Raw genomic sequence first — 11,402 nt, 5'->3', positions numbered from 1 at the left:
TTTCAAGTGATCAATCTCGTGTGCGCGCGGTCTGGGAATTGATGAATTTGCCTGAAACGCAACCTGATGGGTGCGTACGAACACCCTCGGGCCCTTCTTGTGAAAGGGAGTGCTGTGGAAAACACACACACACACACACACAGGGAGCGAGAAGAGGGAAGTTAATGCTCCCTTGCGGAAGGAAGGTTGCGCATTGCACTCACTATCGGCCGGTCCGATCGGTGAAACGGGAAATGAAACGAATAGCTTAACGCCCTCCCGGCCACTCTGCTGCAGGAACCCTCGAATCTCCATGGTTCAGCGAACCGGCTCTCGGATAAGAAGGGGCGCCTTTGCCGTGGCGCCGTTATCTGCAAACTGCAAAATAGTTCCATACGCTCCACTGGCTACGTGGCGCTTCCTGTGACTCACCGATGAGCACCAAAAAAAAAAAAAGGAACGCAATCGAAGGAGGCGAGCTGAATTCAATTGGAGACTTTCTCGGGGTTATCTGCAATCCAAGCGTTGTCGAATTATTTTCTGTTCTTTTATCCTTAACGTTTGGAATTAATAGAAAATCGCCGAGAGCCGGTGTACTACATCCCTTTAAATGGTTTCGTTTTAAGCTCAGACTTACTCGCCGCCTCGCGCTAGTTCTCGCGGTCGACTGTTACTCGGCAACAATTTGCCCAGAATAATCCGTTACAATGCTCTTATCACCAGTTATGAAACATGCTTTTTATTCTGCTAGTAACGCTTGCTTTCGTGGCTGCTGGCCGAGCTGCTGGCCGAGCTGCTGGCCAGCAGTCAGGCCCCGGCTTGCCAATTTGGCGATCTCGCCATTCTACCCTCTTCATTCTCTGGATGTTCCTCTCCCTGGCTACCGGAGCGTCACGAGTCGATTGCTATCTTGTGATTGTACTTAACTCGACCGTAATTAATACAAATGAGAAGCGGATTATGTGGTGGAAAAGGGGAAAGGGGCGCGCAACGCAACCTCTTTCCATCCTGGTCCCCTCTGGTTCCGCTGATAATAAGCCGTTCGACCAGGAGGAACTCGACAAAAAAAACAACAACCCATCCATCCGCACGGGAAGGCACAGGAAAAAGGCGGGGACCCTTTTCGCATTTTGGGAAAGCGAAAAAATTAAAACTTTACACACGACCGTTACTCACAGCGCACGCATTAGGCGATGAGCATCGGTGCGAATGACAAAAGATGATGGATTCACCGGTTTGTTGCAAAACTGCCAAGGGGTGAGGGCTGCTACCCCCCGGGGGCGGTCATTGTCCGCGAGTAATCATGAATCGAATATGTGGGCCTATCACCCTTTCTCGGCTGTCTCTCTTCTCGTTTGTGTTTGTGTGTGTGGATGAAAAATTAATCCTGATTATAATTTCAGGCGCAAAATTATAGAATTATCTCCATGCCGGCGGTGCGTTTGGTGTGTTGTCTGCCATCTTGGGTGCGATATTGTCTGGTATGACAGCGGCCCGTGGGCCCGGCGGATTCCTCGTCCAGTCGTCATCGTCGTCGTCTGGTATCGAATTGTGAATTAATTTTTAAAAAGCGCGCGACATATTTTAACGATGGCAATGGCAATGGCCGGAGCCGGGGGATGAATAAATGGATTCAATGTATTGTGTCTACGGGCATCAGCGATTCGGGCATGTCATCGTGCGTGAAAATCCCATCACACGACGTGCCCCGGACAATGCTCAACATGCATTCCGGCACGCGTCCGATGAGTGTAGCGCCGGCATCAATTTATGATTGAAGTTTGGCAGCCATTTTTCAGCAGCAACAACAACAACAACACCGACGAACGGAACACCGATGTTGACATCCATAATCGGGTTGGGTAAAGGTGGTGGCTCAACGCTCAGCTTACCGCCGGAGCCGAGATTCGTTCGCGCGATGACGCGTGATGCTGCAGCCCGTTTATTGGTGGAAAAGGTGATGAATTATTTCCCGGGCGTTAAACTGTGTCAATCCGGTGACAGGCAATCAATTTTCCGCGCACCGGTCAACGGTCCCGGAACGGAATGGAATGGAACGGAACGGGAATGGTGAGATTTTTAATTTTATTTCGAAGATAATTTCTTAGTCCACCTTGATTACGGTTGATTTTTCGACCGTCGACAGTCGAGTGTACGCGTGTGTACGCGCGTGGTGTGTGTGCTTATGTAGCGCATTTAATGGCATTTTGGTTTTCAGGTTGAAAATCACATTGCTGTCAACACGGGAGCAACAACGGCTTGTGCTGTAGCGATGTATTGATTGGTTGAAATTGGAGCGAATTGGATGATTTTCATCGAATCCGGTTGGCTAGTGTTTCACATTATTAGATCCGGTACGCTCGTGCGGAATGTGACGAGCGCAGTTTGTTGATAGGAATTCAACAGTTGCAATTCCATTTTGGCTTGTTTGATCCGTCATTTTATTTGCTTTATACACTAATGTAGCTGAAAGCAACGGGTGGAATATTTGTTTCGTCTGTTTTCCGATAATGAATTTCGATTGAAAATCATTGAAGATGCTTGAATGTGATGTGCGCAGAGAACACTATGCTATTTGTACTAGGAAAAGAGATTAAAGATGATTGTCGGTGTAATTTAGTTGCATATTTCCTTGCAATGGCTTCCGAAAGGAGATTCTAACACAAGCGCACGTTGAATCCCCTTACATTTCACAATTGAAATGTGATGTCCATTGGATTGGAGTATCATTGTACTGCTCAAGATATTGTAGTCACTGCTTGCAGATTTATCTAGAAGGGAGTAAAGTCGATGGAATTACTTTCCTATATATTTTTTTAATTTAAACAAATGAAAGATCGGAAGGCTTTGAACTACTCATTCGATGGTATATGATGAACTATTCGATGAACTACTCATGCACAATGGTATATACAGATGATCTGAGTAAGATTCCGTAAAAGTCTTCCTAAAAACAATGGAACACTCAATAAATTACTCGTCATCGGTGCTGGCCCATCGCTCACATATGGATTCTTTACATTCAAATCTTAACAACATTCAGAAAGAGATACTATTGTTGGAAGAACGATTTCAGCTCTATAGAAATGTTGATTAAATCAATCTATGCTTTGTGATAAAAGAACATACATCAAACCTTACTAATCCTTTAGGCTCTTTAGTTGATTTATTTTTAATTTCAGCATGATTAAATCGAGGCAATACGAAAAACAATACGTTTGGAATTATATCAATCGATTTTAATCAAAGGGTATATAATATCCAATAGAAAATATCTACCTAACAGGGAAATAAAATGGTTCTCAAACATTATTAGAAGCCTACAAAGCTAGTAGCAAAACTGTATCTACTCCACACAATCTTGGGCTGCGTACCATCGCCATATACATTGATATAATTTATTATTTTCTTTACTTCGTGGTATGAAATGTATCTCAAACGCATGAACGGTACAATATTTCAAGGATTGCTGATACAGAAAGGCTTTAAGCTTTCAACACTAGTTAATTATAGAACCTTAATAAAAAAAGGATCAAGGAATCCGACATGATAACGTTAATTCCTACATAATTAACCAACTGATATTTAAAACAAAACAGGAAATGGAATAAAACTTGAACGATTTTTTACAGTTATTCTGAAACAAAGTTCACTATCAGATACATCTCAACATCTTTACATGTGTTTTCCCCTTGATGGGAAATTCCATTTTTTTTAAACCTCAAGATACTCTCACGTTGCCCACAGACGGAACACATTACGTTCCCTTTCATCATCATCCGCCCCATATTTCAAATCCAAGTGTCCCCCCGAAATGCGATGAGATTATTATTTTCGAATGTGTCTCCTTTCCCCTGGGCCGTGTAACTCGAGCAACTCGAGGTCTCAGGTCCCGTTCTGGAAAACAATCCCATAAACTATAACCATCTTGGCGCGAACTATATCTCTCTTCTTACAGTGCTCGAGGAATTAACGTGTCAAAGATGTAACACTCGCATTCTAGTGCGCTCGTATGGCATTCTTCTCGTCAAACTGAAAGTGCCCCCGGGGGTGACGGTGGTCGTTAGAGGAAGTGTCGTCATACCCGCCGTCATAAAACGTCAATTAAAACCATCACTCCAGCGATGACCTCGCGCCGTGCCCTGCGCCGCAGCTTGCAGTCACGCGCGCCTCCCACTATCGGTAAGGTTTTGGCTCGTTGGCTGTCACGCGGTTATCGCTACGATGTGTTCCATTTGTCATTTCCTAGTACCGAGGTACGAAGTCGTCGGTGCAAGTACCGTGTTCCATGACGAACGGCGTTCGATTTCGGTCCTCGGACTTCGGGGTTTGGCGGCAGCTGCCAAAGCTGCCACAGAGAGGGCCGCCAGCACTCCAAATTCCTTCAAGGGAAAAACTAAAAACCCAAATAAACCTCCGACGTAATCCATCTTATGACAAATGATGATGAGAAATACGAAGGCTACGGTTGTCTGTGCACTGGGAATCAGAGGGATGGTGGGGGCTGTGAGAAAGTGTATTTGTGTCGCAATGTACACGAGAGGATACGTAATGTGCAATCATTACCACCACCACCGCTATCACCACACTCCTGCAAAAGCGCTGACAGTTGCCAGTTGTCACCACACAGGTTTGTGGTGGTTGTTTTGCGCCAGAGAAGCGCGATGATGCGATCCGATGTTGACCCAGAAACCGATGTCCACCGGCACGTTGTTTGGCGCATTTATGTTGCTACAAAATAGGAAAAGCACTCATGAGCGCGAACAGCTCCGGGGACGCGAATCCAGGCGAATCCCGGACATGGCATTCTCTGGAAGGAAGCATTGATTTGCTTTTGTCTCCTTCTCGGTCTTCCTGTGTGTGTGTTTTTTTTGGGGGGTAGAACGGGGCTTTCAACATGAAAGAACGCTTGTCATTTATCGAAGTAATGTGACAGGGAACAATTTTTCACCACAAACCACTCGCCAGGACACCACACACACAGGACGAATAGTTCTAATCAAGATGCTGCTGCTGCTGCTGCAGAAAGCAGACGTTCGTATCCTTGAAACTTGAAACTCGTCCAACAGTTTCTTCTACTCGGCAATCCCATTTCGAAACCCAAAAAAAAGCTGCCATCGTTGCTGCAGAGTGTTTCGTTCTCGAAATGGTGCAACCAGACCGGAGAAATCCTCGACCAAAACTACGCCACGCCACGCCACGCCTGTGACGCCTCGAAGTTTCGTCTTTCACTCGACACATTTCGCTCCACGGACCGCACCAAAAACCGGTGTCCTATCTGTCGTGTAAAGTGGTTAAGACGATTGGTGCGACAACGACGACGACGACGACGACGTTCCTGATCTTCTGACATCCTGCGTCATTCGAGTCGAGAACGAGTCGGCGTGTGTGTGTGCGCCACAGTGTGCCTGGTGTCAAGTGCGTCAGCGATGCCGGGTCCTAAAGGTTCGGGGGAATCGTTAATGTGAAGCACCGCCGCGACACCATACGTACGTACCGTGGCCGTTCATTGTTGCGGTGGCTTATGCGGTACCCACTTGCATTCACAGAACACCCATGCGTGTGTGTGTGTGTGTGTGTGTGCGTATGTGGGATTCCGGAAGAGCGGAATCCGTTCGCTTACGGCGCGATGCAGCTAGATTTTGTGGGAGAGATCGTTATGTTGCGGTATGGTACGGATCATGCCAACGCCTTTGGCCTTTTTGAAGGTACATAGTTGCGACAAGGGGGCAATAGACTTGCGGCTGCGGGAATATGATTTTTATGTCGAACCCGGTGGCCGGTCCCGACGGTGAAAGTAACGTTTTCCGCAGACGGAAAAAAATAATACTCCCAGACAATGATGATGCTGGTCGCCTAAAGGAGAAGGGAGGATGGAATAAATCTCCTCCAACACTCGACGGGTGACGCGCCCAAAAAGTGTCTCCGCGTGGGATCCAACAAGAAAAGAAGAAGTAGAAGAATGCCAGGTGTGAACAATCAATGTGGCGAGAAGTGATGATGGGTCGTAAAATATGGATAGGATAATGAAAAACGGTGTGGCGAGGCCCGTAGTAAATGCTGCTCGCAACAATGGTTAATGTTGCTGTGGCTTGAGGCAGGTTTCTTTTTTTTGGGGAAAGAAGTGAGCACCGAAAGGATGCGCATAGTTATATGGGTACATACGGTGGGGTGGTATGATCATAAAACCGGGCGCAGAACCTGGCGTTAATGTTTCATTTTTATTGCTTTGGCCATCCTCACGCTTTGCTTAGGCAAAGGTGGGTGATTTATGGATTGCAAACTTTGCAACACAAACCATCGCCCATCCGACAGGCTGTCTGACTGCCAGCCAGCTAGCGTTTTCATTGTTCAATACATTTGATTATGCTGTCTGGTTTATGCTTGTCGCGTTTATGTTTATTTATTAATTTATCGATATTAATGCGCCTTTATCCTTGATACATCTTCATTAGCCATTGGTTCTAAAAGGGTGTCTGAGGCGTGTGTTTATGATTCTGATTTGTAGCAGGTGTGTGTATAAATCTTTCATTGGTTTTTGGTGATACATAAAGATGCTTTCGAAAATGAAAAACATTTTTTTTTGCTTTTAGTCCTCTAAATCTGTCACTAATCTATGTTTAACATTGAAAGAAGGTGCTAATTTCTAGTGGCCTGGTCGCGGGCCTAAATACACCGTTTTTTATAAAGTTTCGTTGATAGTTTCTGGTGATAATTTCTGTTCATATCTTGTGCTTAATGCCACTACTATCAAACGTAGCAATTTGCTTGTATTATCGTCCAATAATTTTAGCAAGGCCTTAGGCTAAGAATGCTCTATCTTGCACTTTAAATCTCGCCATCAAAATTTAAATTACCATTTTCATGTTTCAGATTGCATACTCCATTGCGTTTGTTCATGATGTAACTTTACCACCAAGCGCTCATTTCTACAATAACTTTCTTTTGGTGATAACAAGCTGAACGGCCTGGTTACAGTGCTACGTAGCATGATTGTGTATTGCTGGTTTATTATAAAGCAGTATTTTTTATAGTGATTTGTATAATTATTTAATGAATTAATGAAGCATCCTAGAATGATGGTGGATCGGTATGAAACTTTAATGCAGAAACAATCGGGACAGGCTTATACGCCACATTACTCTAAGCTTCCAAAGGAAGCTGGGCACACGGTACTAGCAGAAAATGGTAGAGTGGCATAATGCACTATTTAGTCGCATTGCATTATTTTTCGCAGACCGAGAAGATTTTTTTGTCTCGATACAAATTGGAGCTGCACAAAGAGCAATATTTGTTAATGTTTGACTTTAGAGTGTTTTTCCTAATTTCTTTTCAATAACTAGTGGTTTTACATGAACATGAATGGTTGTACAGAAGCATCTTTTTATCTTCTCATTTGCTTTATGGAATCTTTAGAATCTTGCTTTGTGGAACAATAGAAGAAGACTTATTTTCAGACTTGATCGATGTACGAAGGGAGAAAGAATCATTAAAAGTTATTGAAGCAATGGGTTTTATTAAAGGCTTAATGAAAGATATAAAAAAGGTTGGTCGTTTCCTAAAACAACTGACTTTTAGGACTACGTTTTTAATCATGGCTCCACAGGAATTCCTCGTCTTTTGGTCATAAAACTAGTAGCATTCTTCTCTTTGGAGTCTTCTGTAAGTACAATTACCTGATAAATCATAATATAAGCAACTGTAGTATTTTAGAATACTATACGAAACTATACGAAAAAGTAACTTCAAAATGCATCAAATGTGATTCCAGAAATCGAGCCACACACTCCATAAACAAAATAAACGTTAAAAGGGAACCACCGGGAGAGGGATGGCAAGCTGACGAGAAGCACATGCCTATCGACGGCGAGGATCTCATCACAATTTCATGATTAACTCATAAATTTGTCTAATCTCCTCCCCACTCAGGCCCAGAGCTCCCAATCCCAGGCCTCGGGGCTCCTAAATTAACGTCCCGTTCGGAGGTGAAAATAAGGACTTTCGATTCCATCATCATTGATTGCACCTTCCCAAATCTAGTGGGGCGTGCAAACGCTAGTAGTACGCAAGGGGAGGGTAGGGAAATCGTCCGCCACGGCAAGCGGTAGGTGGTCCGATGAAGACCCCCCTCCCTCTCCCACATTTTCACTCCCCTCCTCGCGCCTTAATAAATGAACATCCAGCACGTCAGGCGATTATTTTTCATTCGTTCCATTAGTGTCAGAAGGCTTCGGTATGATTATGAGACCGCAGAAACGCACCGCACCCCCCCCCCCACACTTCTGCCATCTCCCTTTTGCCCTCCCTCCATCACACCTATGGCGCTTCGTAGGGGTGCAATATTCGGAAAATTACAATTTCGGTACTTCACGATAAATAATCCAGCATAAACGCACACGCACCACATAGGCATATAGGGTTATAGAGGCTCTCGAGACACACACGGGCGCGTTTCGATGCGATGGAGTGGACTGCGTGAGTCCGTGAGTGAGTGGCGTTTACCTTTTTTGCGCCAGAGTTCCGGTCGGTGGTTGGTGTGCGCTCGTCAGAGGGAGTGGTAGAGGGGCGGCACGCGCCTTGTGTGTTTTGCAGTCGAGAGAGTGATCCTTCATCGAGGAGCAATCCCCCACCGCTTCCGTCCCTAGTACGACGTCTGCTACTCGTTTCTTATTTCGATTGCAATATTGCGAAAATGGGTTTTTGAATTGCGCGCCTGACCTGGTGGCGAGGGTTAGGAGGACACCGAGGGAGGCCAGGGCCACTGTGCAAAATTCAACGACTGGGAAGAGGGGAGCCATTGAAGCCGTTCTTCAAAGGACGATGAGCAAGGAAGTAGCACAGGGGGTGAGGAAAAAAAAAGACGTGGTACTCGTACAAAGGGACGGTGCAGCGGTGGCGCAACCCTCTAAATCGTAATATTCGTAAGACATGACCACATGATGGATATGTTGCGATGGTGTCGCGGCACGAGGCACGTTCGCCGGAGAAGACCATTGTTGCCTCGGGTTGGCACAAGGAAACAAGGAATCCATTTAGTCAAGTACGGATGGCCCGGTACAGTGAGAGTTGCGAATGTGTGTTTGAAGCTCGAAATGGTATCAACAGAATATTGATATTAGCTAGTTTTGAGCAGGAAATTTTGGCTTAAAGTTGAAACAAGTTTAACAAACCTTGTATAGAAAAACATAATAATAATTTCGTGAAGGAGATCATCATCAATTTCATAGCTTTCCTTAACTCTTTCATAGCCTCACTTTAAATATACATTGTTTCTTGTTTTTGTTGTCCTTTTTTATTACTTCTTATTTCTATCGTTTTGTTTATTGTAGTAAATCCAATTTCCCTTATTTTCCACAGAAGAAAGCAGCTTTATTGTGTTATTTTCTAAATGAATGTTTAATCGACTTCAGGCATTTTAAATATGTTACTTGCTTATTTTAATAAAATCAATGTATTGGAAAGCATTTTAGCATTTTTTTGTTTAAATATAAAAAAACCTTCATACTCCGAACTTACACTTTAATAGCTTTTAGGTAGTATTTTAACCAAACAATGTCTTATCTAAAGCTCACACTCTGAGAATTTAAAAACAATGGCATAGATATGCTGGAGCATAATAGGGATAGCCGATTAATATATGTGTTCCATTAAAAAAATCGTCAAATAAAAAATCTAAATCGAAAAATCGTATAAAGCCAGCAGAAAAATGAAAAAATAAAAAGAAAATCATGAGATACCATAAATCATGAGATCATGAGATACCAAGAAGAAAAATCATGAGATACCATAAATTAATGCATCCAGTCCTATAAGACTATTTAAATCTTATAAGAATGAAGTTACTTTCTGGAGCTAGATAATGTACCACCGCTTGCAACTTGCAATGTTTTTTTTTTACATTTTTATAATAAGTGTAGTAGACATAGATACTATACAAATAACACTACGATAAATTACCTAAATTTGTATACAAATACGTTATTCCTAAAATCCATCTACTATCCTGTTCGATCATACAACACTCGCATACCACTGTGCCCTCACTTCCGTGCGTGCATCCGTGTAGGTGTCAGGCGAACACATCTCATGCGTTTCCGGCCGGCACCGGTCCCCACCGGTGGGAGTAGTACGCACCGGCCACCACCGACGACGCCACTAACATAAAAGCCCCTTACGGAATGTAAGCGGCCGTTCGCAGGACTCACATCTCATGCTCACGCGCCGGACGCACACACTCCGTCCGTCCGACCGTCGGCTGGCTGAGTGGTTCGCACGAGTGGAAAAAAGATATTAATTAATAAATCATTTACACTTAACCCCCTGGTCCGGTCCCGGTGCGCCATGGCGTACGCCGGCGTGTCAGGAGGGTGCGTCGTCCGGTTCCTACGTGCGTGTAGATCCTTCCGATGGAAGAAAGGAAGGAAGGAAGGCTCTCTGCTTCTACCCTGCTTCTAACAACACAAGCAAGAGCGCGTCTGCTTACCGGTGGAGATGGCGGTGTGCGTGTTCATGAAGCGCGTTGGTTTCTGCGGTGAGAGGGAAGGTCGGGGTCGGTAAAAAGGGGGCCAACCAAATGCGTGGTACGTGGTCAGAGCCCCATGTCTGCCCTTCGCCTTTTTACGTTGGCTGCGTTGGTATTCTTCCAGGGGGGCGCGTATGTGAGTGAGGATGAAATGAGATTATGGTTTTTAAAGTAAAATTGGCCACCACCGTCCTCCACGCAAGGAGATTGCAGGTGGCATGTGATGTGTGCGGCTAAATGGTTTCGTTGGTGTAGTAGTAGGAGAAAAACGTTCCAAAGGAGTGTCGGGAAGTCTTTCAATTAGGAACAGGAACATGTTACTTTGTACGATAGGAACTGAAATAACAATTAAAGAGAGCAAATATTTGAGTAAATGCTACAGAATGTTCAATAACAAAGACATCGGTCAATAAGTTGCGAGTGTAACATATAAGGAACACTTCTGTCTGCAGTAATGTTAATAATTTTTGTCTTTCAGATCATTATAGTGTAAATTATTGAACTTTTAGTAACGCTTCTTTTTTACTTTTGGAATTGCTTGACAACAACTACCTCATTTGTCCGAGCAGAGTACGAACGCGTTTAAAATTAGCATGCCAGTTAATAATTGTTGATTTTCCTGAGGAATAGGTGCTGCTATGTATAATGTTTGTCCAACTATTATTTTGCCCCCAACAGTTAATTTTTATTATCGAAAAACAATGTTTGATGAGGACACGGAATTCCTTCTTATCCATTGTATTTAACTAGTGAAGTAGCGTTATTAAACCTTCAAGAAATCATGGATGATGATAGAGAACCAAATGACATAAAAAATTGACAATACTTCTAAAAGAAGCTGTTCTATTGAACCTCGAAATGATTTTTATTTCAAAAGTGTCCTTTATTTGTCAAATCCCAA

The sequence above is a fragment of the Anopheles darlingi genome, chromosome 3 (genome assembly GCF_943734745.1).
Source record: "Anopheles darlingi chromosome 3, idAnoDarlMG_H_01, whole genome shotgun sequence".
NCBI lineage: Eukaryota > Metazoa > Arthropoda > Insecta > Diptera > Culicidae > Anopheles > Anopheles darlingi.
This window is presented reverse-complemented; position numbering follows the sequence as displayed.